We start from the raw sequence: 25888 nt of genomic DNA, 5'->3' as shown, positions 1-25888 counted from the left end.
GTTGAAATTGACAACTTAGTGTTAGGGTTAGAAACGAGCTCATTTAGGGTTAGAGTTATGTGAGAATTAGTTATAGTTAGTATTAGAGTTTTTTTTCGTAGAATCGAGGTTTGTAGTGAGGCTTAATGTCAGGATTGCATTTTGGTTAGAATAGAGTGCATTTAGGCTTAGGGTTAGTGTTGAAATTTACGACTTAGTTTTAGGGTTAGAAACGAGCACATTTAGGGTTAGAGTTATGGTGAGAATTCGTTATAGTTAGTAGTAGAGTTTTTTTCGTAGAATCGAGGTTTAGAGTTAGGCTTAGTGTCAGGATTGCATTTTCGTTAGAATAGAGTGCATTTAGGCTTAGGGTTTGTGTTAAAATTGACGACTTAGTGTTAGGGTTAGAAACGAGCACATTTAGGGTTAGAGTTATGTGAGAATTCGTTATAGTTAGTAGTAGAGTTTTTTTCGTAGAATCGAGGTTTAGAGTTAGGCTTAGTGTCAGGATTGCATTTTGGTTAGAATAGAGTGCATTTAGGCTTAGGGTTAGTGTTGAAATTGACGACTTAGTGTAAGGGTTAGAAACGAGCACATTTAGTGTTAGAGTGATGATGAGAATTCGTTATAGTTAGTAGTAGAGTTTTTTTCGTAGAATCGAGGTTTAGGGTTAGGCTTAGTGTCAGGATTGCATTTTGGTTAGAATAGAGTACATTTAGGCTTAGGGTTAGTGTTGAAATTGACGACTTAGTGTTAGGGTTAGAAACGAGCACATTTAGGGTTAGAGTTATGTGGGAATTGGTTATAGTTAGTAGTCGAGTTTTTTCGTAGAATCGAGGTTTATGGTGAGGCTTAGTGTCAGGATTGCATTTTGGTTAGAATAGAGTGCATTTAGGCTTAGGGTTAATGTTGAAATTGGGGACTTAGTGTTGGGGTTAGAAGCGAGCACATTTAAGGTTAGAGATATGGTGAGAATTTGTTATAGTTAGTATTAGAGATTTTTTCGTAGAATCGAGGTTTATGGTGAGGCTTAATGTCAGGATTGCATTTTGGTTAGAAAAGAGTGCAATTAGGCTTAGGGTTAGTGTTGAAATTGGCGACTTAGTGTTAGGGTTAGAAACGAGCACATTTAGGGTTAGAGTTATGTGAGAATTCGTTATAGTTAGTAGTAGAGTTTTTTTCGTAGAATCGAGGTTTAGTGCTAGGCTTAGTGTCAGGATTGCATTTTCGTTAGAAAAGAGTGCATTTAGGCTTAGGGTTTGTGTTAAAATTGACGACGTAATGTTAGGGTTAGAAACGAGCACATTTAGGGTTAGAGTTATGGTGAGAATTCGTTATAGCTAGTAGTAGAGTTTTTTTCGTAGAATCGAGGTTTAGGGTTAGGCTTAGTGTCAGGATTGCATTTTGGTTAGAATAGAGTGCATTTAGGCTCCGGGTTAGTGTTAAAATTGACGACTTAGTGTTAGGGTTAGAAACCAGCACATTTAGGTTTAGAGTTATGTGAGAAAATAAGTAGTAGAGTTTTTTTCGTAGAAGCGAGGTTTAAGTTTAGGCTTAGTGTCAGGTTTGCATTTTGGTTAGAAAAGAGTGCATTTAGGCTTAGGGTTAGTGTTAAAATTCACGACTTAGTGTTAGGGTTAGAAACGAGCACATTTAGGTTTAGAGTTATGTGAGAAAATTAGTAGTAGAGTTTTTTTCGTAGAAGCGAGGTTTAAGGTTAGGCTTAGTGTCAGGATTGCATTTTGGTTAGAATAAAGTGCATTCAGGCTCAGGGTTAGGGTTGAAATTGACAACTTAGTGTTAGGGTTAGAAACGAGCTCATTTAGGGTTAGAGTTATGTGAGAATTAGTTATAGTTAGTATTAGAGTTTTTTTTCGTAGAATCGAGGTTTGTAGTGAGGCTTAATGTCAGGATTGCATTTTGGTTAGAATAGAGTGCATTTAGGCTTAGGGTTAGTGTTGAAATTTACGACTTAGTTTTAGGGTTAGAAACGAGCACATTTAGGGTTAGAGTTATGGTGAGAATTCGTTATAGTTAGTAGTAGAGTTTTTTTCGTAGAATCGAGGTTTAGAGTTAGGCTTAGTGTCAGGATTGCATTTTCGTTAGAATAGAGTGCATTTAGGCTTAGGGTTTGTGTTAAAATTGACGACTTAGTGTTAGGGTTAGAAACGAGCACATTTAGGGTTAGAGTTATGTGAGAATTCGTTATAGTTAGTAGTAGAGTTTTTTTCGTAAATCGAGGTTTAGGGTTAGGCTTAGTGTCAGGATTGCATTTTGGTTAGAATAGAGTGCTTTTAGGCTTAGGGTTTGTGTTAAAATTGACGACTTAGTGTTCAGGTTAGAAACGAGCCCATTTAGGGTTAGAGTTAAGGTGAGAATTCTTTATAGTTAGTATTAGATTTTTTTTCGTAGAATCGAGGTTTGTAGTGAGGCTTAGTGTCAGGATTTCAATTTGGTTAGAATAGAGTGCATTTAGGCTTAGGGTTAGTGTTGAAATTGGAGACTTAGTGTTAGGGTTAGAAACGAGCACATTTAGGGTTAGAGATATCGTGATAATTTGTTATAGTTAGTATCAAAGTTTTTTTCTAGAATCGAGGTTTAGGGTTAGGCTTAGTGTCAGGATTGCATTTTGGTTAAAATAGAGTGCATTTAGGCTTAAGGTTAGTGTTAAAATTGACGGCTTAGTGTTAGGGTTAGAAACGAGCACATTTAGGGTTAGAGTTATGTGAGAATTCGTTATAGTGAGTATCAGACTTTTTTCCGTAGAATCGAGGTTTAGGGTTAGGCTTAGTGTCAGGATTGCATTTTGGTTAGAATAGAGTGCATTTAGGCTTAGGGTTAGTGTTGAAATTGACGACTTTGTGTAAGGGTTGGAAACGAGCACATTTAGGGTTAGAGTGATGGTGAGAATTCGTTACAGTTAGTAGAGTTTTTTTCGTAGAATCGAGGTTTAGTGTTAGGCTTAGTGTCAGGATTGCATTTTGGTTAGAATAGAGTGCATTTAGGCTTAGGGTTAGTGTTAAAATTGACGACTTAGTTTTAGGGTTAGAAACGAGCACATTTAGGGTTAGAGTTATGTGAGAATTCGTTATAGTTAGTAGTAGAGTTTTTTTCGTAGAATCGAGGTTTAGGGTTAGGCTTAGTGTCAGGATTGCATTTTGGTTAGAATAGAGTGCATTTAGGCTTAGGGTTAGTGTTGAAATTGACGACTTAGTGTAAGGGTTAGAAACGAGCACATTTAGTGTTAGAGTGATGATGAGAATTCGTTATAGTTAGTAGTAGAGTTTTTTTCGTAGAATCGAGGTTTAGTGTTAGGCTTAGTGTCAGGATTGCATTTTGGTTAGAATAGAGTGCATTTAGGCTTAGGGTTAGTGTTAAAATTGACGACTTAGTGTTTGGGTTAGAAACGAGCACATTTAGGGTTAGAGTTATGTGAGAATTCGTTATAGTTAGTAGTAGAGATTTTTTCGTAGAATCGAGGTTTAGGGTTAGGCTTAGTGTCAGGATTGCATTTTGGTTAGAATAGAGTACATTTAGGCTTAGGGTTAGTGTTGAAATTGACGACTTAGTTTTAGGGTTAGAAACGAGCACATTTAGGGTTAGAGTTATGTGAGAATTCGTTATAGTTAGTAGTAGAGTTTTTTTCGTAAATCGAGGTTTAGGGTTAGGCTTAGTGTCAGGATTGCATTTTGGTTAGAATAGAGTGCATTTAGGCTTACGGTTAGTGTTAAAATTGACGACTTAGTGTTCAGGTTAGAAACGAGCCCATTTAGGGTTAGAGTTAAGGTGAGAATTCTTTATAGTTAGTATTAGATTTTTTTTCGTAGAATCGAGGTTTGTAGTGAGGCTTAGTGTCAGGATTGCATTTTGGTTAGAATAGAGTGCATTTAGGCTTAGGGTTAGTGTTGAAATTGGCGACTTAGTGTTAGGGTTAGAAACGAGTACATTTAGGGTTAGAGTTATGTGGGAATTCGTTGTAGTTAGTAGTAGAGTTTTTTTCGTAGAATTGAGGTTTATGGTGAGGCTTAGTGTCAGGATTGCATTTTGGTTAGAATAGAGTGCATTTAGGCTTAGGGTTAGTGTTAAAATTGACGACTTAGTGTTAGGGTTAGAAACGAGCACATTTAGGGTTAGAGTTATGTGAGAAAGTTAGTAGTAGAGTTTTTTTCGTAGAATCGAGGTTTAGTGTTAGGCTTACTGTCAGGATTGCATTTTGGTTAGAATAGAGAGCATTTAGGCTTAGGGTTAGTGTTGAAATTGGAGGCTTAGTGTTAGGGTTAGAAACGAGCACATTTAGGGTTAGAGATATGGTGAGTATTTGTTATAGTTAGTATCAAAGTTTTTTCTAGAATCGAGGTTTAGGGTTAGGCTTAGTGTCAGGATTGCATTTTGGTTAGAATAGAGTGCATTTAGTGTTAGGGTTAGTGTTGAAATTGACGACTTAGTGTTCGGGTTAGAAACGAGCACATTCAGGGTTAGAGTTATGTGAGAATTCGTTATAGTTAGTAGTAGAGATTTTTTCGTAGAATCGAGGTTTAGGGTTAGGCTTAGTGTCAGGATTGCATTTTCGTTAGAAAAGAGTGCATTTAGGCTTAGGGTTAGTGTTGAATTTGACGACTTAGTGTAAGGGTTAGAAACGAGCACATTTAGGGTTAGAGTTATGTGGGAATTGGTTATAGTTAGTAGTCGAGTTTTTTCGTAGAATCGAGGTTTATGGTGAGGCTTAGTGTCAGGATTGCATTTTGGTTAGAATAGAGTGCATTTAGGCTTAGGGTTAATGTTGAAATTGGGGACTTAGTGTTGGGGTTAGAAGGGAGCACATTTAAGGTTAGAGATATGGTGAGAATTTGTTATAGTTAGTATTAGAGATTTTTTCGTAGAATCGAGGTTTATGGTGAGGCTTAATGTCAGGATTGCATTTTGGTTAGAATAGAGTGCATTTAGGCTTAGGGTTAGTGTTGAAATTGACGACTTAGTTTTAGGGTTAGAAACGAGCACATTTAGGGTTAGAGTTATGGTGAGAATTCGTTATAGTTAGTAGTAGAGTTTTTTTCGTAGAATCGAGGTTTAGAGTTAGGCTTAGTGTCAGGATTGCATTTTCGTTAGAATAGAGTGCATTTAGGCTTAGGGTTTGTGTTAAAATTGACGACTTAGTGTTAGGGTTAGAAACGAGCACATTTAGGGTTAGAGTTATGTGAGAATTCGTTATAGTTAGTAGTAGAGTTTTTTTCGTAAATCGAGGTTTAGGGTTAGGCTTAGTGTCAGGATTGCATTTTGGTTAGAATAGAGTGCATTTAGGCTTAGGGTTAGTGTTGAAATTGACGACTTAGTGTAAGGGTTAGAAACGAGCACATTTAGTGTTAGAGTGATGATGAGAATTCGTTATAGTTAGTAGTAGAGTTTTTTTCGTAGAATCGAGGTTTAGGGTTAGGCTTAGTGTCAGGATTGCATTTTGGTTAGAATAGAGTACATTTAGGCTTAGGGTTAGTGTTGAAATTGACGACTTAGTGTTAGGGTTAGAAACGAGCACATTTAGGGTTAGAGTTATGTGGGAATTGGTTATAGTTAGTAGTCGAGTTTTTTCGTAGAATCGAGGTTTATGGTGAGGCTTAGTGTCAGGATTGCATTTTGGTTAGAATAGAGTGCATTTAGGCTTAGGGTTAATGTTGAAATTGGGGACTTAGTGTTGGGGTTAGAAGCGAGCACATTTAAGGTTAGAGATATGGTGAGAATTTGTTATAGTTAGTATTAGAGATTTTTTCGTAGAATCGAGGTTTATGGTGAGGCTTAATGTCAGGATTGCATTTTGGTTAGAAAAGAGTGCAATTAGGCTTAGGGTTAGTGTTGAAATTGGCGACTTAGTGTTAGGGTTAGAAACGAGCACATTTAGGGTTAGAGTTATGTGAGAATTCGTTATAGTTAGTAGTAGAGTTTTTTTCGTAGAATCGAGGTTTAGTGCTAGGCTTAGTGTCAGGATTGCATTTTCGTTAGAAAAGAGTGCATTTAGGCTTAGGGTTTGTGTTAAAATTGACGACGTAATGTTAGGGTTAGAAACGAGCACATTTAGGGTTAGAGTTATGGTGAGAATTCGTTATAGCTAGTAGTAGAGTTTTTTTCGTAGAATCGAGGTTTAGGGTTAGGCTTAGTGTCAGGATTGCATTTTGGTTAGAATAGAGTGCATTTAGGCTCCGGGTTAGTGTTAAAATTGACGACTTAGTGTTAGGGTTAGAAACCAGCACATTTAGGTTTAGAGTTATGTGAGAAAATAAGTAGTAGAGTTTTTTTCGTAGAAGCGAGGTTTAAGTTTAGGCTTAGTGTCAGGTTTGCATTTTGGTTAGAAAAGAGTGCATTTAGGCTTAGGGTTAGTGTTAAAATTCACGACTTAGTGTTAGGGTTAGAAACGAGCACATTTAGGTTTAGAGTTATGTGAGAAAATTAGTAGTAGAGTTTTTTTCGTAGAAGCGAGGTTTAAGGTTAGGCTTAGTGTCAGGATTGCATTTTGGTTAGAATAAAGTGCATTCAGGCTCAGGGTTAGGGTTGAAATTGACAACTTAGTGTTAGGGTTAGAAACGAGCTCATTTAGGGTTAGAGTTATGTGAGAATTAGTTATAGTTAGTATTAGAGTTTTTTTTCGTAGAATCGAGGTTTGTAGTGAGGCTTAATGTCAGGATTGCATTTTGGTTAGAATAGAGTGCATTTAGGCTTAGGGTTAGTGTTGAAATTTACGACTTAGTTTTAGGGTTAGAAACGAGCACATTTAGGGTTAGAGTTATGGTGAGAATTCGTTATAGTTAGTAGTAGAGTTTTTTTCGTAGAATCGAGGTTTAGAGTTAGGCTTAGTGTCAGGATTGCATTTTCGTTAGAATAGAGTGCATTTAGGCTTAGGGTTTGTGTTAAAATTGACGACTTAGTGTTAGGGTTAGAAACGAGCACATTTAGGGTTAGAGTTATGTGAGAATTCGTTATAGTTAGTAGTAGAGTTTTTTTCGTAAATCGAGGTTTAGGGTTAGGCTTAGTGTCAGGATTGCATTTTGGTTAGAATAGAGTGCTTTTAGGCTTAGGGTTTGTGTTAAAATTGACGACTTAGTGTTCAGGTTAGAAACGAGCCCATTTAGGGTTAGAGTTAAGGTGAGAATTCTTTATAGTTAGTATTAGATTTTTTTTCGTAGAATCGAGGTTTGTAGTGAGGCTTAGTGTCAGGATTTCAATTTGGTTAGAATAGAGTGCATTTAGGCTTAGGGTTAGTGTTGAAATTGGAGACTTAGTGTTAGGGTTAGAAACGAGCACATTTAGGGTTAGAGATATCGTGATAATTTGTTATAGTTAGTATCAAAGTTTTTTTCTAGAATCGAGGTTTAGGGTTAGGCTTAGTGTCAGGATTGCATTTTGGTTAAAATAGAGTGCATTTAGGCTTAAGGTTAGTGTTAAAATTGACGGCTTAGTGTTAGGGTTAGAAACGAGCACATTTAGGGTTAGAGTTATGTGAGAATTCGTTATAGTGAGTATCAGACTTTTTTCCGTAGAATCGAGGTTTAGGGTTAGGCTTAGTGTCAGGATTGCATTTTGGTTAGAATAGAGTGCATTTAGGCTTAGGGTTAGTGTTGAAATTGACGACTTTGTGTAAGGGTTGGAAACGAGCACATTTAGGGTTAGAGTGATGGTGAGAATTCGTTACAGTTAGTAGAGTTTTTTTCGTAGAATCGAGGTTTAGTGTTAGGCTTAGTGTCAGGATTGCATTTTGGTTAGAATAGAGTGCATTTAGGCTTAGGGTTAGTGTTAAAATTGACGACTTAGTTTTAGGGTTAGAAACGAGCACATTTAGGGTTAGAGTTATGTGAGAATTCGTTATAGTTAGTAGTAGAGTTTTTTTCGTAGAATCGAGGTTTAGGGTTAGGCTTAGTGTCAGGATTGCATTTTGGTTAGAATAGAGTGCATTTAGGCTTAGGGTTAGTGTTGAAATTGACGACTTAGTGTAAGGGTTAGAAACGAGCACATTTAGTGTTAGAGTGATGATGAGAATTCGTTATAGTTAGTAGTAGAGTTTTTTTCGTAGAATCGAGGTTTAGTGTTAGGCTTAGTGTCAGGATTGCATTTTGGTTAGAATAGAGTGCATTTAGGCTTAGGGTTAGTGTTAAAATTGACGACTTAGTGTTTGGGTTAGAAACGAGCACATTTAGGGTTAGAGTTATGTGAGAATTCGTTATAGTTAGTAGTAGAGTTTTTTTCGTAGAATCGAGGTTTAGGGTTAGGCTTAGTGTCAGGATTGCATTTTGGTTAGAATAGAGTACATTTAGGCTTAGGGTTAGTGTTGAAATTGACGACTTAGTTTTAGGGTTAGAAACGAGCACATTTAGGGTTAGAGTTATGTGAGAATTCGTTATAGTTAGTAGTAGAGTTTTTTTCGTAAATCGAGGTTTAGGGTTAGGCTTAGTGTCAGGATTGCATTTTGGTTAGAATAGAGTGCATTTAGGCTTACGGTTAGTGTTAAAATTGACGACTTAGTGTTCAGGTTAGAAACGAGCCCATTTAGGGTTAGAGTTAAGGTGAGAATTCTTTATAGTTAGTATTAGATTTTTTTTCGTAGAATCGAGGTTTGTAGTGAGGCTTAGTGTCAGGATTGCATTTTGGTTAGAATAGAGTGCATTTAGGCTTAGGGTTAGTGTTGAAATTGGCGACTTAGTGTTAGGGTTAGAAACGAGTACATTTAGGGTTAGAGTTATGTGGGAATTCGTTGTAGTTAGTAGTAGAGTTTTTTTCGTAGAATTGAGGTTTATGGTGAGGCTTAGTGTCAGGATTGCATTTTGGTTAGAATAGAGTGCATTTAGGCTTAGGGTTAGTGTTAAAATTGACGACTTAGTGTTAGGGTTAGAAACGAGCACATTTAGGGTTAGAGTTATGTGAGAAAGTTAGTAGTAGAGTTTTTTTCGTAGAATCGAGGTTTAGTGTTAGGCTTACTGTCAGGATTGCATTTTGGTTAGAATAGAGAGCATTTAGGCTTAGGGTTAGTGTTGAAATTGGAGGCTTAGTGTTAGGGTTAGAAACGAGCACATTTAGGGTTAGAGATATGGTGAGTATTTGTTATAGTTAGTATCAAAGTTTTTTCTAGAATCGAGGTTTAGGGTTAGGCTTAGTGTCAGGATTGCATTTTGGTTAGAATAGAGTGCATTTAGTGTTAGGGTTAGTGTTGAAATTGACGACTTAGTGTTCGGGTTAGAAACGAGCACATTCAGGGTTAGAGTTATGTGAGAATTCGTTATAGTTAGTAGTAGAGATTTTTTCGTAGAATCGAGGTTTAGGGTTAGGCTTAGTGTCAGGATTGCATTTTCGTTAGAAAAGAGTGCATTTAGGCTTAGGGTTAGTGTTGAATTTGACGACTTAGTGTAAGGGTTAGAAACGAGCACATTTAGGGTTAGAGTTATGTGGGAATTGGTTATAGTTAGTAGTCGAGTTTTTTCGTAGAATCGAGGTTTATGGTGAGGCTTAGTGTCAGGATTGCATTTTGGTTAGAATAGAGTGCATTTAGGCTTAGGGTTAATGTTGAAATTGGGGACTTAGTGTTGGGGTTAGAAGGGAGCACATTTAAGGTTAGAGATATGGTGAGAATTTGTTATAGTTAGTATTAGAGATTTTTTCGTAGAATCGAGGTTTATGGTGAGGCTTAATGTCAGGATTGCATTTTGGTTAGAATAGAGTGCATTTAGGCTTAGGGTTAGTGTTGAAATTGACGACTTAGTTTTAGGGTTAGAAACGAGCACATTTAGGGTTAGAGTTATGGTGAGAATTCGTTATAGTTAGTAGTAGAGTTTTTTTCGTAGAATCGAGGTTTAGAGTTAGGCTTAGTGTCAGGATTGCATTTTCGTTAGAATAGAGTGCATTTAGGCTTAGGGTTTGTGTTAAAATTGACGACTTAGTGTTAGGGTTAGAAACGAGCACATTTAGGGTTAGAGTTATGTGAGAATTCGTTATAGTTAGTAGTAGAGTTTTTTTCGTAAATCGAGGTTTAGGGTTAGGCTTAGTGTCAGGATTGCATTTTGGTTAGAATAGAGTGCATTTAGGCTTAGGGTTTGTGTTAAAATTGACGACTTAGTGTTCAGGTTAGAAACGAGCCCATTTAGGGTTAGAGTTAAGGTGAGAATTCTTTATAGTTAGTATTAGATTTTTTTTCGTAGAATCGAGGTTTGTAGTGAGGCTTAGTGTCAGGATTTCATTTTGGTTAGAATAGAGTGCATTTAGGCTTAGGGTTAGTGTTGAAATTGGAGACTTAGTGTTAGGGTTAGAAACGAGCACATTTAGGGTTAGAGATATCGTGATAATTTGTTATAGTTAGTATCAAAGTTTTTTTCTAGAATCGAGGTTTAGGGTTAGGCTTAGTGTCAGGATTGCATTTTGGTTAAAATAGAGTGCATTTAGGCTTAAGGTTAGTGTTAAAATTGACGGCTTAGTGTTAGGGTTAGAAACGAGCACATTTAGGGTTAGAGTTATGTGAGAATTCGTTATAGTGAGTATCAGACTTTTTTCCGTAGAATCGAGGTTTAGGGTTAGGCTTAGTGTCAGGATTGCATTTTGGTTAGAACAGAGTGCATTTAGGCTTAGGGTTAGTGTTGAAATTGACGACTTTGTGTAAGGGTTGGAAACGAGCACATTTAGGGTTAGAGTGATGGTGAGAATTCGTTACAGTTAGTAGTAGAGTTTTTTTCGTAGAATCGAGGTTTAGTGTTAGGCTTAGTGTCAGGATTGCATTTTGGTTAGAATAGAGTGCATTTAGGCTTAGGGTTAGTGTTGAAATTGACGACTTAGTGTAAGGGTTAGAAACGAGCACATTTAGTGTTAGAGTGATGATGAGAATTCGTTATAGTTAGTAGTAGAGTTTTTTTCGTAGAATCGAGGTTTAGTGTTAGGCTTAGTGTCAGGATTGCATTTTGGTTAGAATAGAGTGCATTTAGGCTTAGGGTTAGTGTTAAAATTGACGACTTAGTGTTAGGGTTAGAAACGAGCACATTTAGCGTTAGAGTTATGTGAGAATTCGTTATAGTTAGTAGTAGAGTTTTTTTCGTAGAATCGAGGTTTAGGGTTAGGCTTAGTGTCAGGATTGCATTTTGGTTAGAATAGAGTACATTTAGGCTTAGGGTTAGTGTTGAAATTGACGACTTAGTTTTAGGGTTAGAAACGAGCACATTTAGGGTTAGAGTTATGTGAGAATTCGTTATAGTTAGTAGTAGAGTTTTTTTCGTAAATCGAGGTTTAGGGTTAGGCTTAGTGTCAGGATTGCATTTTGGTTAGAATAGAGTGCATTTAGGCTTAGGGTTAGTGTTAAAATTGACGACTTAGTGTTAGGGTTAGAAACGAGCACATTTAGGGTTAGAGTTATGTGAGAAAGTTAGTAGTAGAGTTTTTTTCGTAGAATCGAGGTTTATTGTTAGGCTTACTGTCAGGATTGCATTTTGGTTAGAATAGAGAGCATTTAGGCTTAGGGTTAGTGTTGAAATTGGAGGCTTAGTGTTAGGGTTAGAAACGAGCACATTTAGGGTTAGAGATATGGTGAGTATTTGTTATAGTTAGTATCAAAGTTTTTTCTAGAATCGAGGTTTAGGGTTAGGCTTAGTGTCAGGATTGCATTTTGGTTAGAATAGAGTGCATTTAGTGTTAGGGTTAGTGTTGAAATTGACGACTTAATGTTCGGGTTAGAAACGAGCACATTCAGGGTTAGAGTTATGTGAGAATTCGTTATAGTTAGTAGTAGAGATTTTTTCGTAGAATCGAGGTTTAGGGTTAGGCTTAGTGTCAGGATTGCATTTTCATTAGAAAAGAGTGCATTTAGGCTTAGGGTTAGTGTTGAATTTGACGACTTAGTGTAAGGGTTAGAAACGAGCACATTTAGGGTTAGAGTTATGTGGGAATTGGTTATAGTTAGTAGTCGAGTTTTTTCGTAGAATCGAGGTTTATGGTGAGGCTTAGTGTCAGGATTGCATTTTGGTTAGAATAGAGTGCATTTAGGCTTAGGGTTAATGTTGAAATTGGGGACTTAGTGTTGGGGTTAGAAGCGAGCACATTTAAGGTTAGAGATATGGTGAGAATTTGTTATAGTTAGTATTAGAGATTTTTTCGTAGAATCGAGGTTTATGGTGAGGCTTAATGTCAGGATTGCATTTTGGTTAGAAAAGAGTGCAATTAGGCTTAGGGTTAGTGTTGAAATTGGCGACTTAGTGTTAGGGTTAGAAACGAGCACATTTAGGGTTAGAGTTATGTGAGAATACGTTATAGTTAGTAGTAGAGTTTTTTTCGTAGAATCGAGGTTTAGTGCTAGGCTTAGTGTCAGGATTGCATTTTCGTTAGAAAAGAGTGCATTTAGGCTTAGGGTTTGTGTTAAAATTGACGACGTAATGTTAGGGTTAGAAACGAGCACATTTAGGGTTAGAGTTATGGTGAGAATTCGTTATAGCTAGTAGTAGAGTTTTTTTCGTAGAATCGAGGTTTAGGGTTAGGCTTAGTGTCAGGATTGCATTTTGGTTAGAATAGAGTGCATTTAGGCTTAGGGTAAGTGTTAAAATTGACGACTTAGTGTTAGGGTTAGAAACGAGCACATTTAGGGTTAGAGTTATGTGAGAAAATAAGTAGTAGAGTTTTTTTCGTAGAAGCGAGGTTTAAGTTTAGGCTTAGTGTCAGGTTTGCATTTTGGTTAGAAAAGAGTGCATTTAGGCTTAGGGTTAGTGTTAAAATTCACGACTTAGTGTTAGGGTTAGAAACGAGCACATTTAGGTTTAGAGTTATGTGAGAAAATTAGTAGTAGAGTTTTTTTCGTAGAAGCGAGGTTTAAGGTTAGGCTTAGTGTCAGGATTGCATTTTGGTTAGAATAAAGTGCATTCAGGCTCAGGGTTAGGGTTGAAATTGACAACTTAGTGTTAGGGTTAGAAACGAGCTCATTTAGGGTTAGAGTTATGTGAGAATTAGTTATAGTTAGTATTAGAGTTTTTTTTCGTAGAATCGAGGTTTGTAGTGAGGCTTAATGTCAGGATTGCATTTTGGTTAGAATAGAGTGCATTTAGGCTTAGGGTTAGTGTTAAAATTGACGACTTAATGTTAGGGTTAGAAACGAGCACATTTAGGGTTAGAATTATGTGAGAATACGTTATAGTTAGTAGTAGAGTTTGTTTTCGTAGAATCGAGGTTTAGTGCTAGGCTTAGTGTCAGGATTGCATTTTGGTTAGAATAGAGTGCATTTAGGCTTAGGGTAAGTGTTAAAATTGACGACTTAGTGTTAGGGTTAGAAACGAGCACATTTAGGGTTAGAGTTATGTGAGAAAATTAGTAGTAGAGTTTTTTTCGTAGAAGCGAGGTTTAAGGTTAGGCTTAGTGTCAGGTTTGCATTTTGGTTAGAAAAGAGTGCATTTAGGCTTAGGGTTAGTGTTGAAATTGACGACTTAGTTTTAGGGTTAGAAACGAGCACATTTAGGGTTAGAGTTATGGTGAGAATTCGTTATAGTTAGTAGTAGAGTTTTTTTCGTAGAATCGAGGTTTAGAGTTAGGCTTAGTGTCAGGATTGCATTTTCGTTAGAATAGAGTGCATTTAGGCTTAGGGTTTGTGTTAAAATTGACGACTTAGTGTTAGGGTTAGAAACGAGCACATTTAGGGTTAGAGTTATGTGAGAATTCGTTATAGTTAGTAGTAGAGTTTTTTTCGTAAATCGAGGTTTAGGGTTAGGCTTAGTGTCAGGATTGCATTTTGGTTAGAATAGAGTGCATTTAGGCTTAGGGTTTGTGTTAAAATTGACGACTTAGTGTTCAGGTTAGAAACGAGCCCATTTAGGGTTAGAGTTAAGGTGAGAATTCTTTATAGTTAGTATTAGATTTTTTTTCGTAGAATCGAGGTTTGTAGTGAGGCTTAGTGTCAGGATTTCATTTTGGTTAGAATAGAGTGCATTTAGGCTTAGGGTTAGTGTTGAAATTGGAGACTTAGTGTTAGGGTTAGAAACGAGCACATTTAGGGTTAGAGATATCGTGATAATTTGTTATAGTTAGTATCAAAGTTTTTTTCTAGAATCGAGGTTTAGGGTTAGGCTTAGTGTCAGGATTGCATTTTGGTTAAAATAGAGTGCATTTAGGCTTAAGGTTAGTGTTAAAATTGACGGCTTAGTGTTAGGGTTAGAAACGAGCACATTTAGGGTTAGAGTTATGTGAGAATTCGTTATAGTGAGTATCAGACTTTTTTCCGTAGAATCGAGGTTTAGGGTTAGGCTTAGTGTCAGGATTGCATTTTGGTTAGAATAGAGTGCATTTAGGCTTAGGGTTAGTGTTGAAATTGACGACTTTGTGTAAGGGTTGGAAACGAGCACATTTAGGGTTAGAGTGATGGTGAGAATTCGTTACAGTTAGTAGTAGAGTTTTTTTCGTAGAATCGAGGTTTAGTGTTAGGCTTAGTGTCAGGATTGCATTTTGGTTAGAATAGAGTGCATTTAGGCTTAGGGTTAGTGTTAAAATTGACGACTTAGTTTTAGGGTTAGAAACGAGCACATTTAGGGTTAGAGTTATGTGAGAATTCGTTATAGTTAGTAGTAGAGTTTTTTTCGTAGAATCGAGGTTTAATGCTAGGCTTACTGTCAGGATTGCATTTTGGTTAGAATAGAGTGCATTTAGGCTTAGGGTTAGTGTTGAAATTGGCGACTTAGTGTTAGGGTTAGAATCGAGCACATTTAGGGTTAGAGATATGGTGAGAATTTGTTATAGTTAGTATTAGAGTTTTTTTCGTAGAATCGAGGTTTAGTGCTAGGCTTAGTGTCAGGATTGCATTTTGGTTAGAATAGAGTGCATTTAGGCTTAGGGTTAGTGTTGAAATTGACGACTTAGTGTTAGGGTTAGAAACGAGCACATTTAGGCTTAGAGTTATGTGAGAAAGTTAGTAGTAGAGTTTTTTTCGTAGAATCGAGGTTTAAGGTTAGGCTTAGTGTCAGGATTGCATTTTCGTTAGAAAAGAGTGCATTTCGGCTTAGGGTTAGTGTTAAAATTGACGACTTAGTGTTAGGGTTAGAAACGAGCACATTTAGGCTTAGAGTTATGTGGGAATTCGTTATAGTTAGTAGTAGAGTTTTTTTCGTACAATCGAGGTTTAGTGTTAGGCTTACTGTCAGGATTGCATTTTGGTTAGAATAGAGTGCATTGAGGCTTAGGATTAGTGTTGAAATTGGCGACTTAATTTTCGGGTTAGAAACGAGCACATTAGGGTTAGAGTTATGTGAGAAAGTTAGTAGTAGAGTTTTTTTCGTAGAATCGAGGTTTAGTGCTAGGCTTACTGTCAGGATTGCATTTTGGTTAGAATAGAGTGCATTTAGGCTTAGGGTTTGTGTTAAAATTGACGACTTAGTGTTAGGGTTAGAAACGAGCACATTTAGGGTTAGAGTTATGTGAGAAAGTTAGTAGTAGAGTTTTTTGTCATAGAATCGAGGTTTAAGGTTAGGCTTAGTGTCAGGATTGCATTTTCGTTAGTAAAGAGTGCATTTAGGCTTAGGGTTTCTGTTAAAATTGACGACTTAGTTTTAGGGTTAGAAAGGAGCACATTTAGGCTTAGAGTTATGTGGGAATTCGTTATAGTTAGTACTAGAGTTTTTTTCGTGGAATCGAGGTTTAGTGTTAGGCTTACTGTCAGGATTGCATTTTGGTTAGAATAGAGTGCATTTAGGCTTAGGGTTAGTGTTGAAATTGACGACTTAGTGTTAGGGTTAGAAACGAGCACATTTAGCCTTAGAGTTATGTGAGAAAGTTAGTAGTAGAGTTTTTTTCGTAGAATTGAGATTTAGTGTTAGGCTTACTGTCAGGATTGCATTTTGGTTAGAATAGAGTGCATTTAGGCTTAGGGTTTGTGTTAAAATTGACGACTTAGTGTTAGGGTTAGAAACGAGCACATTTAGGGTTAGAGTTATGTGAGAAAGTTAGTAGTAGAGTTTTTTGTCATAGAATCGAGGTTTAAGGTTAGGCTTAGTGTCAGGATTGCATTTTCGTTAGAAAAGAGTGCATTTAGGCTTAGGGTTTCTGTTAAAATTGACGACTTACTGTTAGGGTTAGAAAGGAGCACATGTAGGGTTAGAGTTATGTGAGAATACGTTATAGTTAGTAGTAGAGTTTGTTTCCGTAGAATCGAGGTTTAGTGCTAGGCTTAGTGTCAGGATTGCATTTTGGTTAGAATAGAGTGCATTTAGGCTCCGGGTTTGTGTTAAAATTGACGACTTAGTGTTAGGGTTAGAAAGGAGCACATTTAGGCTTAGAGTTATGTGAGAATTCGTTATAGTTAGTAGTAGAGTTTTTTTCGTAGAATCGAGGTTTAGAGTTAGGCTTAGTGTCAGGATTGCATTTTGGTTAGAATAGAGTGCATTTAGGCTTAGGGTTAGTGTTGAAATTGACGACTTAGTGTAAGGGTTAGAAACGAGCACATTTAGTGTTAGAGTGATGATGAGAATTCGTTATAGTTAGTAGTAGAGTTTTTTTCGTAGAATCGAGGTTTAGTGTTAGGCTTAGTGTCAGGATTGCATTTTGGTTAGAATAGAGTGCATTTAGGCTTAGGGTTAGTGTTAAAATTGACGACTTAGTTTTAGGGTTAGAAACGAGCACATTTAGGGTTAGAGTTATGTGAGAATTCGTTATAGTTAGTAGTAGAGTTTTTTTCGTAGAATCGAGGTTTAATGCTAGGCTTACTGTCAGGATTGCATTTTGGTTAGAATAGAGTGCATTTAGGCTTAGGGTTAGTGTTGAAATTGGCGACTTAGTGTTAGGGTTAGAATCGAGCACATTTAGGGTTAGAGATATGGTGAGAATTTGTTATAGTTAGTATTAGAGTTTTTTTCGTAGAATCGAGGTTTAGTGCTAGGCTTAGTGTCAGGATTGCATTTTGGTTAGAATAGAGTGCATTTAGGCTTAGGGTTAGTGTTGAAATTGACGACTTAGTGTTAGGGTTAGAAACGAGCACATTTAGGCTTAGAGTTATGTGAGAAAGTTAGTAGTAGAGTTTTTTTCGTAGAATCGAGGTTTAAGGTTAGGCTTAGTGTCAGGATTGCATTTTCGTTAGAAAAGAGTGCATTTCGGCTTAGGGTTAGTGTTAAAATTGACGACTTAGTGTTAGGGTTAGAAACGAGCACATTTAGGCTTAGAGTTATGTGGGAATTCGTTATAGTTAGTAGTAGAGTTTTTTTCGTACAATCGAGGTTTAGTGTTAGGCTTACTGTCAGGATTGCATTTTGGTTAGAATAGAGTGCATTGAGGCTTAGGATTAGTGTTGAAATTGGCGACTTAATTTTCGGGTTAGAAACGAGCACATTAGGGTTAGAGTTATGTGAGAAAGTTAGTAGTAGAGTTTTTTTCGTAGAATCGAGGTTTAGTGCTAGGCTTACTGTCAGGATTGCATTTTGGTTAGAATAGAGTGCATTTAGGCTTAGGGTTTGTGTTAAAATTGACGACTTAGTGTTAGGGTTAGAAACGAGCACATTTAGGGTTAGAGTTATGTGAGAAAGTTAGTAGTAGAGTTTTTTGTCATAGAATCGAGGTTTAAGGTTAGGCTTAGTGTCAGGATTGCATTTTCGTTAGTAAAGAGTGCATTTAGGCTTAGGGTTTCTGTTAAAATTGACGACTTAGTTTTAGGGTTAGAAAGGAGCACATTTAGGCTTAGAGTTATGTGGGAATTCGTTATAGTTAGTACTAGAGTTTTTTTCGTGGAATCGAGGTTTAGTGTTAGGCTTACTGTCAGGATTGCATTTTGGTTAGAATAGAGTGCATTTAGGCTTAGGGTTAGTGTTGAAATTGACGACTTAGTGTTAGGGTTAGAAACGAGCACATTTAGCCTTAGAGTTATGTGAGAAAGTTAGTAGTAGAGTTTTTTTCGTAGAATTGAGATTTAGTGTTAGGCTTACTGTCAGGATTGCATTTTGGTTAGAATAGAGTGCATTTAGGCTTAGGGTTTGTGTTAAAATTGACGACTTAGTGTTAGGGTTAGAAACGAGCACATTTAGGGTTAGAGTTATGTGAGAAAGTTAGTAGTAGAGTTTTTTGTCATAGAATCGAGGTTTAAGGTTAGGCTTAGTGTCAGGATTGCATTTTCGTTAGAAAAGAGTGCATTTAGGCTTACGGTTTGTGTTAAAATTGACGACTTAGTTTTAGGGTTAGAAACGAGCACATTTAGTGTTAGAGTTATGTGAGAATACGTTATAGTTAGTAGTAGAGTTTGTTTTCGTAGAATCGAGGTTTAGTGGTAGGCTTACCGTCAGGATTGCATTTTGGTTAGAATAGAGTGCATTTAGGCTTAGGGTTAGTGTTGAAATTGGCGACTTAGTGTTAGGGTTAGAATCGAGCACATTTAGGCTTATAGTTATGTGAGAATTCCTTATAGTTACTAGCAGAGTTTTTTTCGTAGAATCGAGGTTTAAGGTAAGGCTTTGTGTCAGGATTGCATTTTGGTTAGAATAGAGTGCATTTAGGCTTAGGGTTTGTGTTAAAATTGACGACTTAGTGTTAGGGTTAGAAACGAGCCCATTTAGGGTTAGAGTTAAGGTGAGAATTCTTTATAGTTAGTATTAGATTTTTTTTCGTAGAATCGAGGTTTGTAGTGAGGCTTAGTGTCAGGATTGCATTTTGGTTAGAATAGAGTGCATTTAGGCTTAGGGTTAGTGTTGAAATTGGCGACTTAGTGTTAGGGTTAGAAACGAGCACATTTAGGGTTAGAGTTATGTGGGAATTCGTTGTAGTTAGTAGTAGAGTTTTTTTCGTAGAATTGAGGTTTATGGTGAGGCTTAGTGTCAGGATTGCATTTTGGTTAGAATAGAGTGCATTTAGGCTTAGGGTTAGTGTTAAAATTGACGACTTAGTGTTAGGGTTAGAAACGAGCACATTTAGGGTTAGAGTTATGTGAGAATTCGTTATAGTTAGTAGTAGAGTTTTTTTCGTAAATCGAGGTTTAGGGTTAGGCTTAGTGTCAGGATTGCATTTTGGTTAGAATAGAGTGCATTTAGGCTTAAGGTTAGTGTTAAAATTGACGACTTAGTGTTCAGGTTAGAAACGAGCCCATTTAGGGTTAGAGTTAAGGTGAGAATTCTTTATAGTTAGTATTAGATTTTTTTTCGTAGAATCGAGGTTTGTAGTGAGGCTTAGTGTCAGGATTGCATTTTGGTTAGAATAGAGTGCATTTAGGCTTAGGGTTAGTGTTGAAATTGGCGACTTAGTGTTAGGGTTAGAAACGAGCACATTTAGGGTTAGAGTTATGTGGGAATTCGTTGTAGTTAGTAGTAGAGTTTTTTTCGTAGAATTGAGGTTTTTGGTGAGGCTTAGTGTCAGGATTGCATTTTGGTTAGAATAGAGTGCATTTAGGCTTAGGGTTAGTGTTAAAATTGACGACTCAGTGTTAGGGTTAGAAACGAGCACATTTAGGGTTAGAGTTATGTGAGAAAGTTAGTAGTAGAGTTTTTTTCGTAGAATCCAGGTTTAGTGTTAGGCTTACTGTCAGGATTGCATTTTGGTTAGAATAGAGTGCATTTAGGCTTAGGGTTAGTGTTGAAATTGGAGGCTTAGTGTTAGGGTTAGAAACGAGCACATTTAGGGTTAGAGATATGGTGAGTATTTGTTATAGTTAGTATCAAAGTTTTTTCTAGAATCGAGGTTTAGGGTTAGGCTTAGTGTCAGGATTGCATTTTGGTTAGAATAGAGTGCATTTAGTGTTAGGGTTAGTGTTGAAATTGACGACTTAGTGTTCGGGTTAGAAACGAGCACATTCAGGGTTAGAGTTATGTGAGAATTCGTTATAGTTAGTAGTAGAGATTTTTTCGTAGAATCGAGGTTTAGGGTTAGGCTTAGTGTCAGGATTGCATTTTCGTTAGAAAAGAGTGCATTTAGGCTTAGGGTTAGTGTTGAATTTGACGACATAGTGTAAGGGTTAGAAACGAGCACATTTAGGGTTAGAGTTATGTGGGAATTGGTTATAGTTAGTAGTCGAGTTTTTTCGTAGAATCGAGGTTTATGGTGAGGCTTAGTGTCAGGATTGCATTTTGGTTAGAATAGAGTGCATTTAGGCTTAGGGTTAATGTTGAAATTGGGGACTTAGTGTTGGGGTTAGAAGCGAGCACATTTAAGGTTAGAGATATGGTGAGAATTTGTTATAGTTAGTATTAGAGATTTTTTCGTAGAATCGAGGTTTATGGTGAGGCTTAATGTCAGGATTGCATTTTGGTTAGAAAAGAGTGCAATTAGGCTTAGGGTTAGTGTTGAAATTGGCGACTTAGTGTTAGGGTTAGAAACGAGCACATTTAGGGTTAGAGTTATGTGAGAATACGTTATAGTTAGTAGTAGAGTTTTTTTCGTAGAATCGAGGTTTAGTGCTAGGCTTAGTGTCAGGATTGCATTTTCGTTAGAAAAGAGTGCATTTAGGCTTAGGGTTTGTGTTAAAATTGACGACGTAATGTTAGGGTTAGAAACGAGCACATTTAGGGTTAGAGTTATGGTGAGAATTCGTTATAGCTAGTAGTAGAGTTTTTTTCGTAGAATCGAGGTTTAGGGTTAGGCTTAGTGTCAGGATTGCATTTTGGTTAGAATAGAGTGCATTTAGGCTTAGGGTAAGTGTTAAAATTGACGACTTAGTGTTAGGGTTAGAAACGAGCACATTTAGGGTTAGAGTTATGTGAGAAAATAAGTAGTAGAGTTTTTTTCGTAGAAGCGAGGTTTAAGTTTAGGCTTAGTGTCAGGTTTGCATTTTGGTTAGAAAAGAGTGCATTTAGGCTTAGGGTTAGTGTTAAAATTCACGACTTAGTGTTAGGGTTAGAAACGAGCACATTTAGGTTTAGAGTTATGTGAGAAAATTAGTAGTAGAGTTTTTTTCGTAGAAGCGAGGTTTAAGGTTAGGCTTAGTGTCAGGATTGCATTTTGGTTAGAATAAAGTGCATTCAGGCTCAGGGTTAGGGTTGAAATTGACAACTTAGTGTTAGGGTTAGAAACGAGCTCATTTAGGGTTAGAGTTATGTGAGAATTAGTTATAGTTAGTATTAGAGTTTTTTTTCGTAGAATCGAGGTTTGTAGTGAGGCTTAATGTCAGGATTGCATTTTGGTTAGAATAGAGTGCATTTAGGCTCAGGGTTAGTGTTAAAATTGACGACTTAGTGTTAGGGTTAGAAACGAGCACATTTAGGGTTAGAGTTATGTGAGAATACGTTATAGTTAGTAGTAGAGTTTGTTTTCTTAGAATCGAGGTTTAGTGCTAGGCTTAGTGTCAGGATTGCATTTTCTTTAGAAAAGAGTGCATTTAGGCTTAGGGTTTGTGTTAAAATTGACGACTTAGTGTTAGGGTTAGAAACGAGCACATTTAGGGTTAGAGTTATGTGAGAATTCGTTATAGTTAGTAGTAGAGTTTTTTTCGTAGAATCGAGGTTTAGGGTTAGGCTTAGTGTCAGGATTGCATTTTGGTTAGAATAGAGTGCATTTAGGCTTAGGGTTAGTGTTGAAATTGACGACTTAGTTTTAGGGTTAGAAACGAGCACATTTAGGGTTAGAGTTATGGTGAGAATTCGTTATAGTTAGTAGTAGAGTTTTTTTCCTAGAATCGAGGTTTAGAGTTAGGCTTAGTGTCAGGATTGCATTTTCGTTAGAATAGAGTGCATTTAGGCTTAGGGTTTGTGTTAAAATTGACGACTTAGTGTTCAGGTTAGAAACGAGCCCATTTAGGGTTAGAGTTAAGGTGAGAATTCTTTATAGTTAGTATTAGATTTTTTTTCGTAGTATCGAGGTTTGTAGTGAGGCTTAGTGTCAGGATTTCATTTTGGTTAGAATAGAGTGCATTTAGGCTTAGGGTTAGTGTTGAAATTGCAGACTTAGTGTTAGGGTTAGAAACGAGCACATTTAGGGTTAGAGATATCGTGATAATTTGTTATAGTTAGTATCAAAGTTTTTTTCTAGAATCGAGGTTTAGGGTTAGGCTTAGTGTCAGGATTGCATTTTGGTTAAAATAGAGTGCATTTAGGCTTAAGGTTAGTGTTAAAATTGACGGCTTAGTGTTAGGGTGAGAAACGAGCACATTTAGGGTTAGAGTTATGTGAGAATTCGTTATAGTGAGTATCAGACTTTTTTCCGTAGAATCGAAGTTTAGGGTTAGGCTTAGTGTCAGGATTGCATTTTGGTTAGAATAGAATGCATTTAGGCTTAGGGTTAGTGTTGAAATTGACGACTTTGTGTAAGGGTTGGAAACGAGCACATTTAGGGTTAGAGTGATGGTGAGAATTCGTTACAGTTAGTAGTAGAGTTTTTTTCGTAGAATCGAGGTTTAGTGTTAGGCTTAGTGTCAGGATTGCATTTTGGTTAGAATAGAGTGCATTTAGGCTTAGGGTTAGTGTTAAAATTGACGACTTAGTTTTAGGGTTAGAAACGAGCACATTTAGGGTTAGAGTTATGTGAGAATTCGTTATAGTTAGTAGTAGAGTTTTTTTCGTAGAATCGAGGTTTAGAGTTAGGCTTAGTGTCAGGATTGCATTTTGGTTAGAATAGAGTGCATTTAGGCTTAGGGTTAGTGTTGAAATTGACGACTTAGTGTAAGGGTTAGAAACGAGCACATTTAGTGTTAGAGTGATGATGAGAATTCGTTATAGTTAGTAGTAGAGTTTTTTTCGTAGAATCGAGGTTTAGTGTTAGGCTTAGTGTCAGGATTGCATTTTGGTTAGAATAGAGTGCATTTAGGCTTAGGGTTAGTGTTAAAATTGACGACTTAGTTTTAGGGTTAGAAACGAGCACATTTAGGGTTAGAGTTATGTGAGAATTCGTTATAGTTAGTAGTAGAGTTTTTTTCGTAGAATCGAGGTTTAATGCTAGGCTTACTGTCAGGATTGCATTTTGGTTAGAATAGAGTGCATTTAGGCTTAGGGTTAGTGTTGAAATTGGCGACTTAGTGTTAGGGTTAGAATCGAGCACATTTAGGGTTAGAGATATGGTGAGAATTTGTTATAGTTAGTATTAGAGTTTTTTTCGTAGAATCGAGGTTTAGTGCTAGGCTTAGTGTCAGGATTGCATTTTGGTTAGAATAGAGTGCATTTAGGCTTAGGGTTAGTGTTGAAATTGACGACTTAGTGTTAGGGTTAGAAACGAGCACATTTAGGCTTAGAGTTATGTGAGAAAGTTAGTAGTAGAGTTTTTTTCGTAGAATCGAGGTTTAAGGTTAGGCTTAGTGTCAGGATTGCATTTTCGTTAGAAAAGAGTGCATTTCGGCTTAGGGTTAGTGTTAAAATTGACGACTTAGTGTTAGGGTTAGAAACGAGCACATTTAGGCTTAGAGTTATGTGGGAATTCGTTATAGTTAGTAGTAGAGTTTTTTTCGTACAATCGAGGTTTAGTGTTAGGCTTACTGTCAGGATTGCATTTTGGTTAGAATAGAGTGCATTGAGGCTTAGGATTAGTGTTGAAATTGGCGACTTAATTTTCGGGTTAGAAACGAGCACATTAGGGTTAGAGTTATGTGAGAAAGTTAGTAGTAGAGTTTTTTTCGTAGAATCGAGGTTTAGTGCTAGGCTTACTGTCAGGATTGCATTTTGGTTAGAATAGAGTGCATTTAGGCTTAGGGTTTGTGTTAAAATTGACGACTTAGTGTTAGGGTTAGAAACGAGCACATTTAGGGTTAGAGTTATGTGAGAAAGTTAGTAGTAGAGTTTTTTGTCATAGAATCGAGGTTTAAGGTTAGGCTTAGTGTCAGGATTGCATTTTCGTTAGTAAAGAGTGCATTTAGGCTTAGGGTTTCTGTTAAAATTGACGACTTAGTTTTAGGGTTAGAAAGGAGCACATTTAGGCTTAGAGTTATGTGGGAATTCGTTATAGTTAGTACTAGAGTTTTTTTCGTGGAATCGAGGTTTAGTGTTAGGCTTACTGTCAGGATTGCATTTTGGTTAGAATAGAGTGCATTTAGGCTTAGGGTTAGTGTTGAAATTGACGACTTAGTGTTAGGGTTAGAAACGAGCACATTTAGCCTTAGAGTTATGTGAGAAAGTTAGTAGTAGAGTTTTTTTCGTAGAATTGAGATTTAGTGTTAGGCTTACTGTCAGGATTGCATTTTGGTTAGAATAGAGTGCATTTAGGCTTAGGGTTTGTGTTAAAATTGACGACTTAGTGTTAGGGTTAGAAACGAGCACATTTAGGGTTAGAGTTATGTGAGAAAGTTAGTAGTAGAGTTTTTTGTCATAGAATCGAGGTTTAAGGTTAGGCTTAGTGTCAGGATTGCATTTTCGTTAGAAAAGAGTGCATTTAGGCTTACGGTTTGTGTTAAAATTGACGACTTAGTTTTAGGGTTAGAAACGAGCACATTTAGTGTTAGAGTTATGTGAGAATACGTTATAGTTAGTAGTAGAGTTTGTTTTCGTAGAATCGAGGTTTAGTGGTAGGCTTACCGTCAGGATTGCATTTTGGTTAGAATAGAGTGCATTTAGGCTTAGGGTTAGTGTTGAAATTGGCGACTTAGTGTTAGGGTTAGAATCGAGCACATTTAGGCTTATAGTTATGTGAGAATTCCTTATAGTTACTAGCAGAGTTTTTTTCGTAGAATCGAGGTTTAAGGTAAGGCTTTGTGTCAGGATTGCATTTTGGTTAGAATAGAGTGCATTTAGGCTTAGGGTTTGTGTTAAAATTGACGACTTAGTGTTAGGGTTAGAAACGAGCCCATTTAGGGTTAGAGTTAAGGTGAGAATTCTTTATAGTTAGTATTAGATTTTTTTTCGTAGAATCGAGGTTTGTAGTGAGGCTTAGTGTCAGGATTGCATTTTGGTTAGAATAGAGTGCATTTAGGCTTAGGGTTAGTGTTGAAATTGGCGACTTAGTGTTAGGGTTAGAAACGAGCACATTTAGGGTTAGAGTTATGTGGGAATTCGTTGTAGTTAGTAGTAGAGTTTTTTTCGTAGAATTGAGGTTTATGGTGAGGCTTAGTGTCAGGATTGCATTTTGGTTAGAATAGAGTGCATTTAGGCTTAGGGTTAGTGTTAAAATTGACGACTTAGTGTTAGGGTTAGAAACGAGCACATTTAGGGTTAGAGTTATGTGAGAATTCGTTATAGTTAGTAGTAGAGTTTTTTTCGTAAATCGAGGTTTAGGGTTAGGCTTAGTGTCAGGATTGCATTTTGGTTAGAATAGAGTGCATTTAGGCTTAAGGTTAGTGTTAAAATTGACGACTTAGTGTTCAGGTTAGAAACGAGCCCATTTAGGGTTAGAGTTAAGGTGAGAATTCTTTATAGTTAGTATTAGATTTTTTTTCGTAGAATCGAGGTTTGTAGTGAGGCTTAGTGTCAGGATTGCATTTTGGTTAGAATAGAGTGCATTTAGGCTTAGGGTTAGTGTTGAAATTGGCGACTTAGTGTTAGGGTTAGAAACGAGCACATTTAGGGTTAGAGTTATGTGGGAATTCGTTGTAGTTAGTAGTAGAGTTTTTTTCGTAGAATTGAGGTTTTTGGTGAGGCTTAGTGTCAGGATTGCATTTTGGTTAGAATAGAGTGCATTTAGGCTTAGGGTTAGTGTTAAAATTGACGACTCAGTGTTAGGGTTAGAAACGAGCACATTTAGGGTTAGAGTTATGTGAGAAAGTTAGTAGTAGAGTTTTTTTCGTAGAATCCAGGTTTAGTGTTAGGCTTACTGTCAGGATTGCATTTTGGTTAGAATAGAGTGCATTTAGGCTTAGGGTTAGTGTTGAAATTGGAGGCTTAGTGTTAGGGTTAGAAACGAGCACATTTAGGGTTAGAGATATGGTGAGTATTTGTTATAGTTAGTATCAAAGTTTTTTCTAGAATCGAGGTTTAGGGTTAGGCTTAGTGTCAGGATTGCATTTTGGTTAGAATAGAGTGCATTTAGTGTTAGGGTTAGTGTTGAAATTGACGACTTAGTGTTCGGGTTAGAAACGAGCACATTCAGGGTTAGAGTTATGTGAGAATTCGTT

The sequence above is a fragment of the Notamacropus eugenii genome, chromosome 7 (assembly GCF_028372415.1).
Source record: "Notamacropus eugenii isolate mMacEug1 chromosome 7, mMacEug1.pri_v2, whole genome shotgun sequence".
Lineage (NCBI taxonomy): Eukaryota > Metazoa > Chordata > Mammalia > Diprotodontia > Macropodidae > Notamacropus > Notamacropus eugenii.
This window is presented reverse-complemented; position numbering follows the sequence as displayed.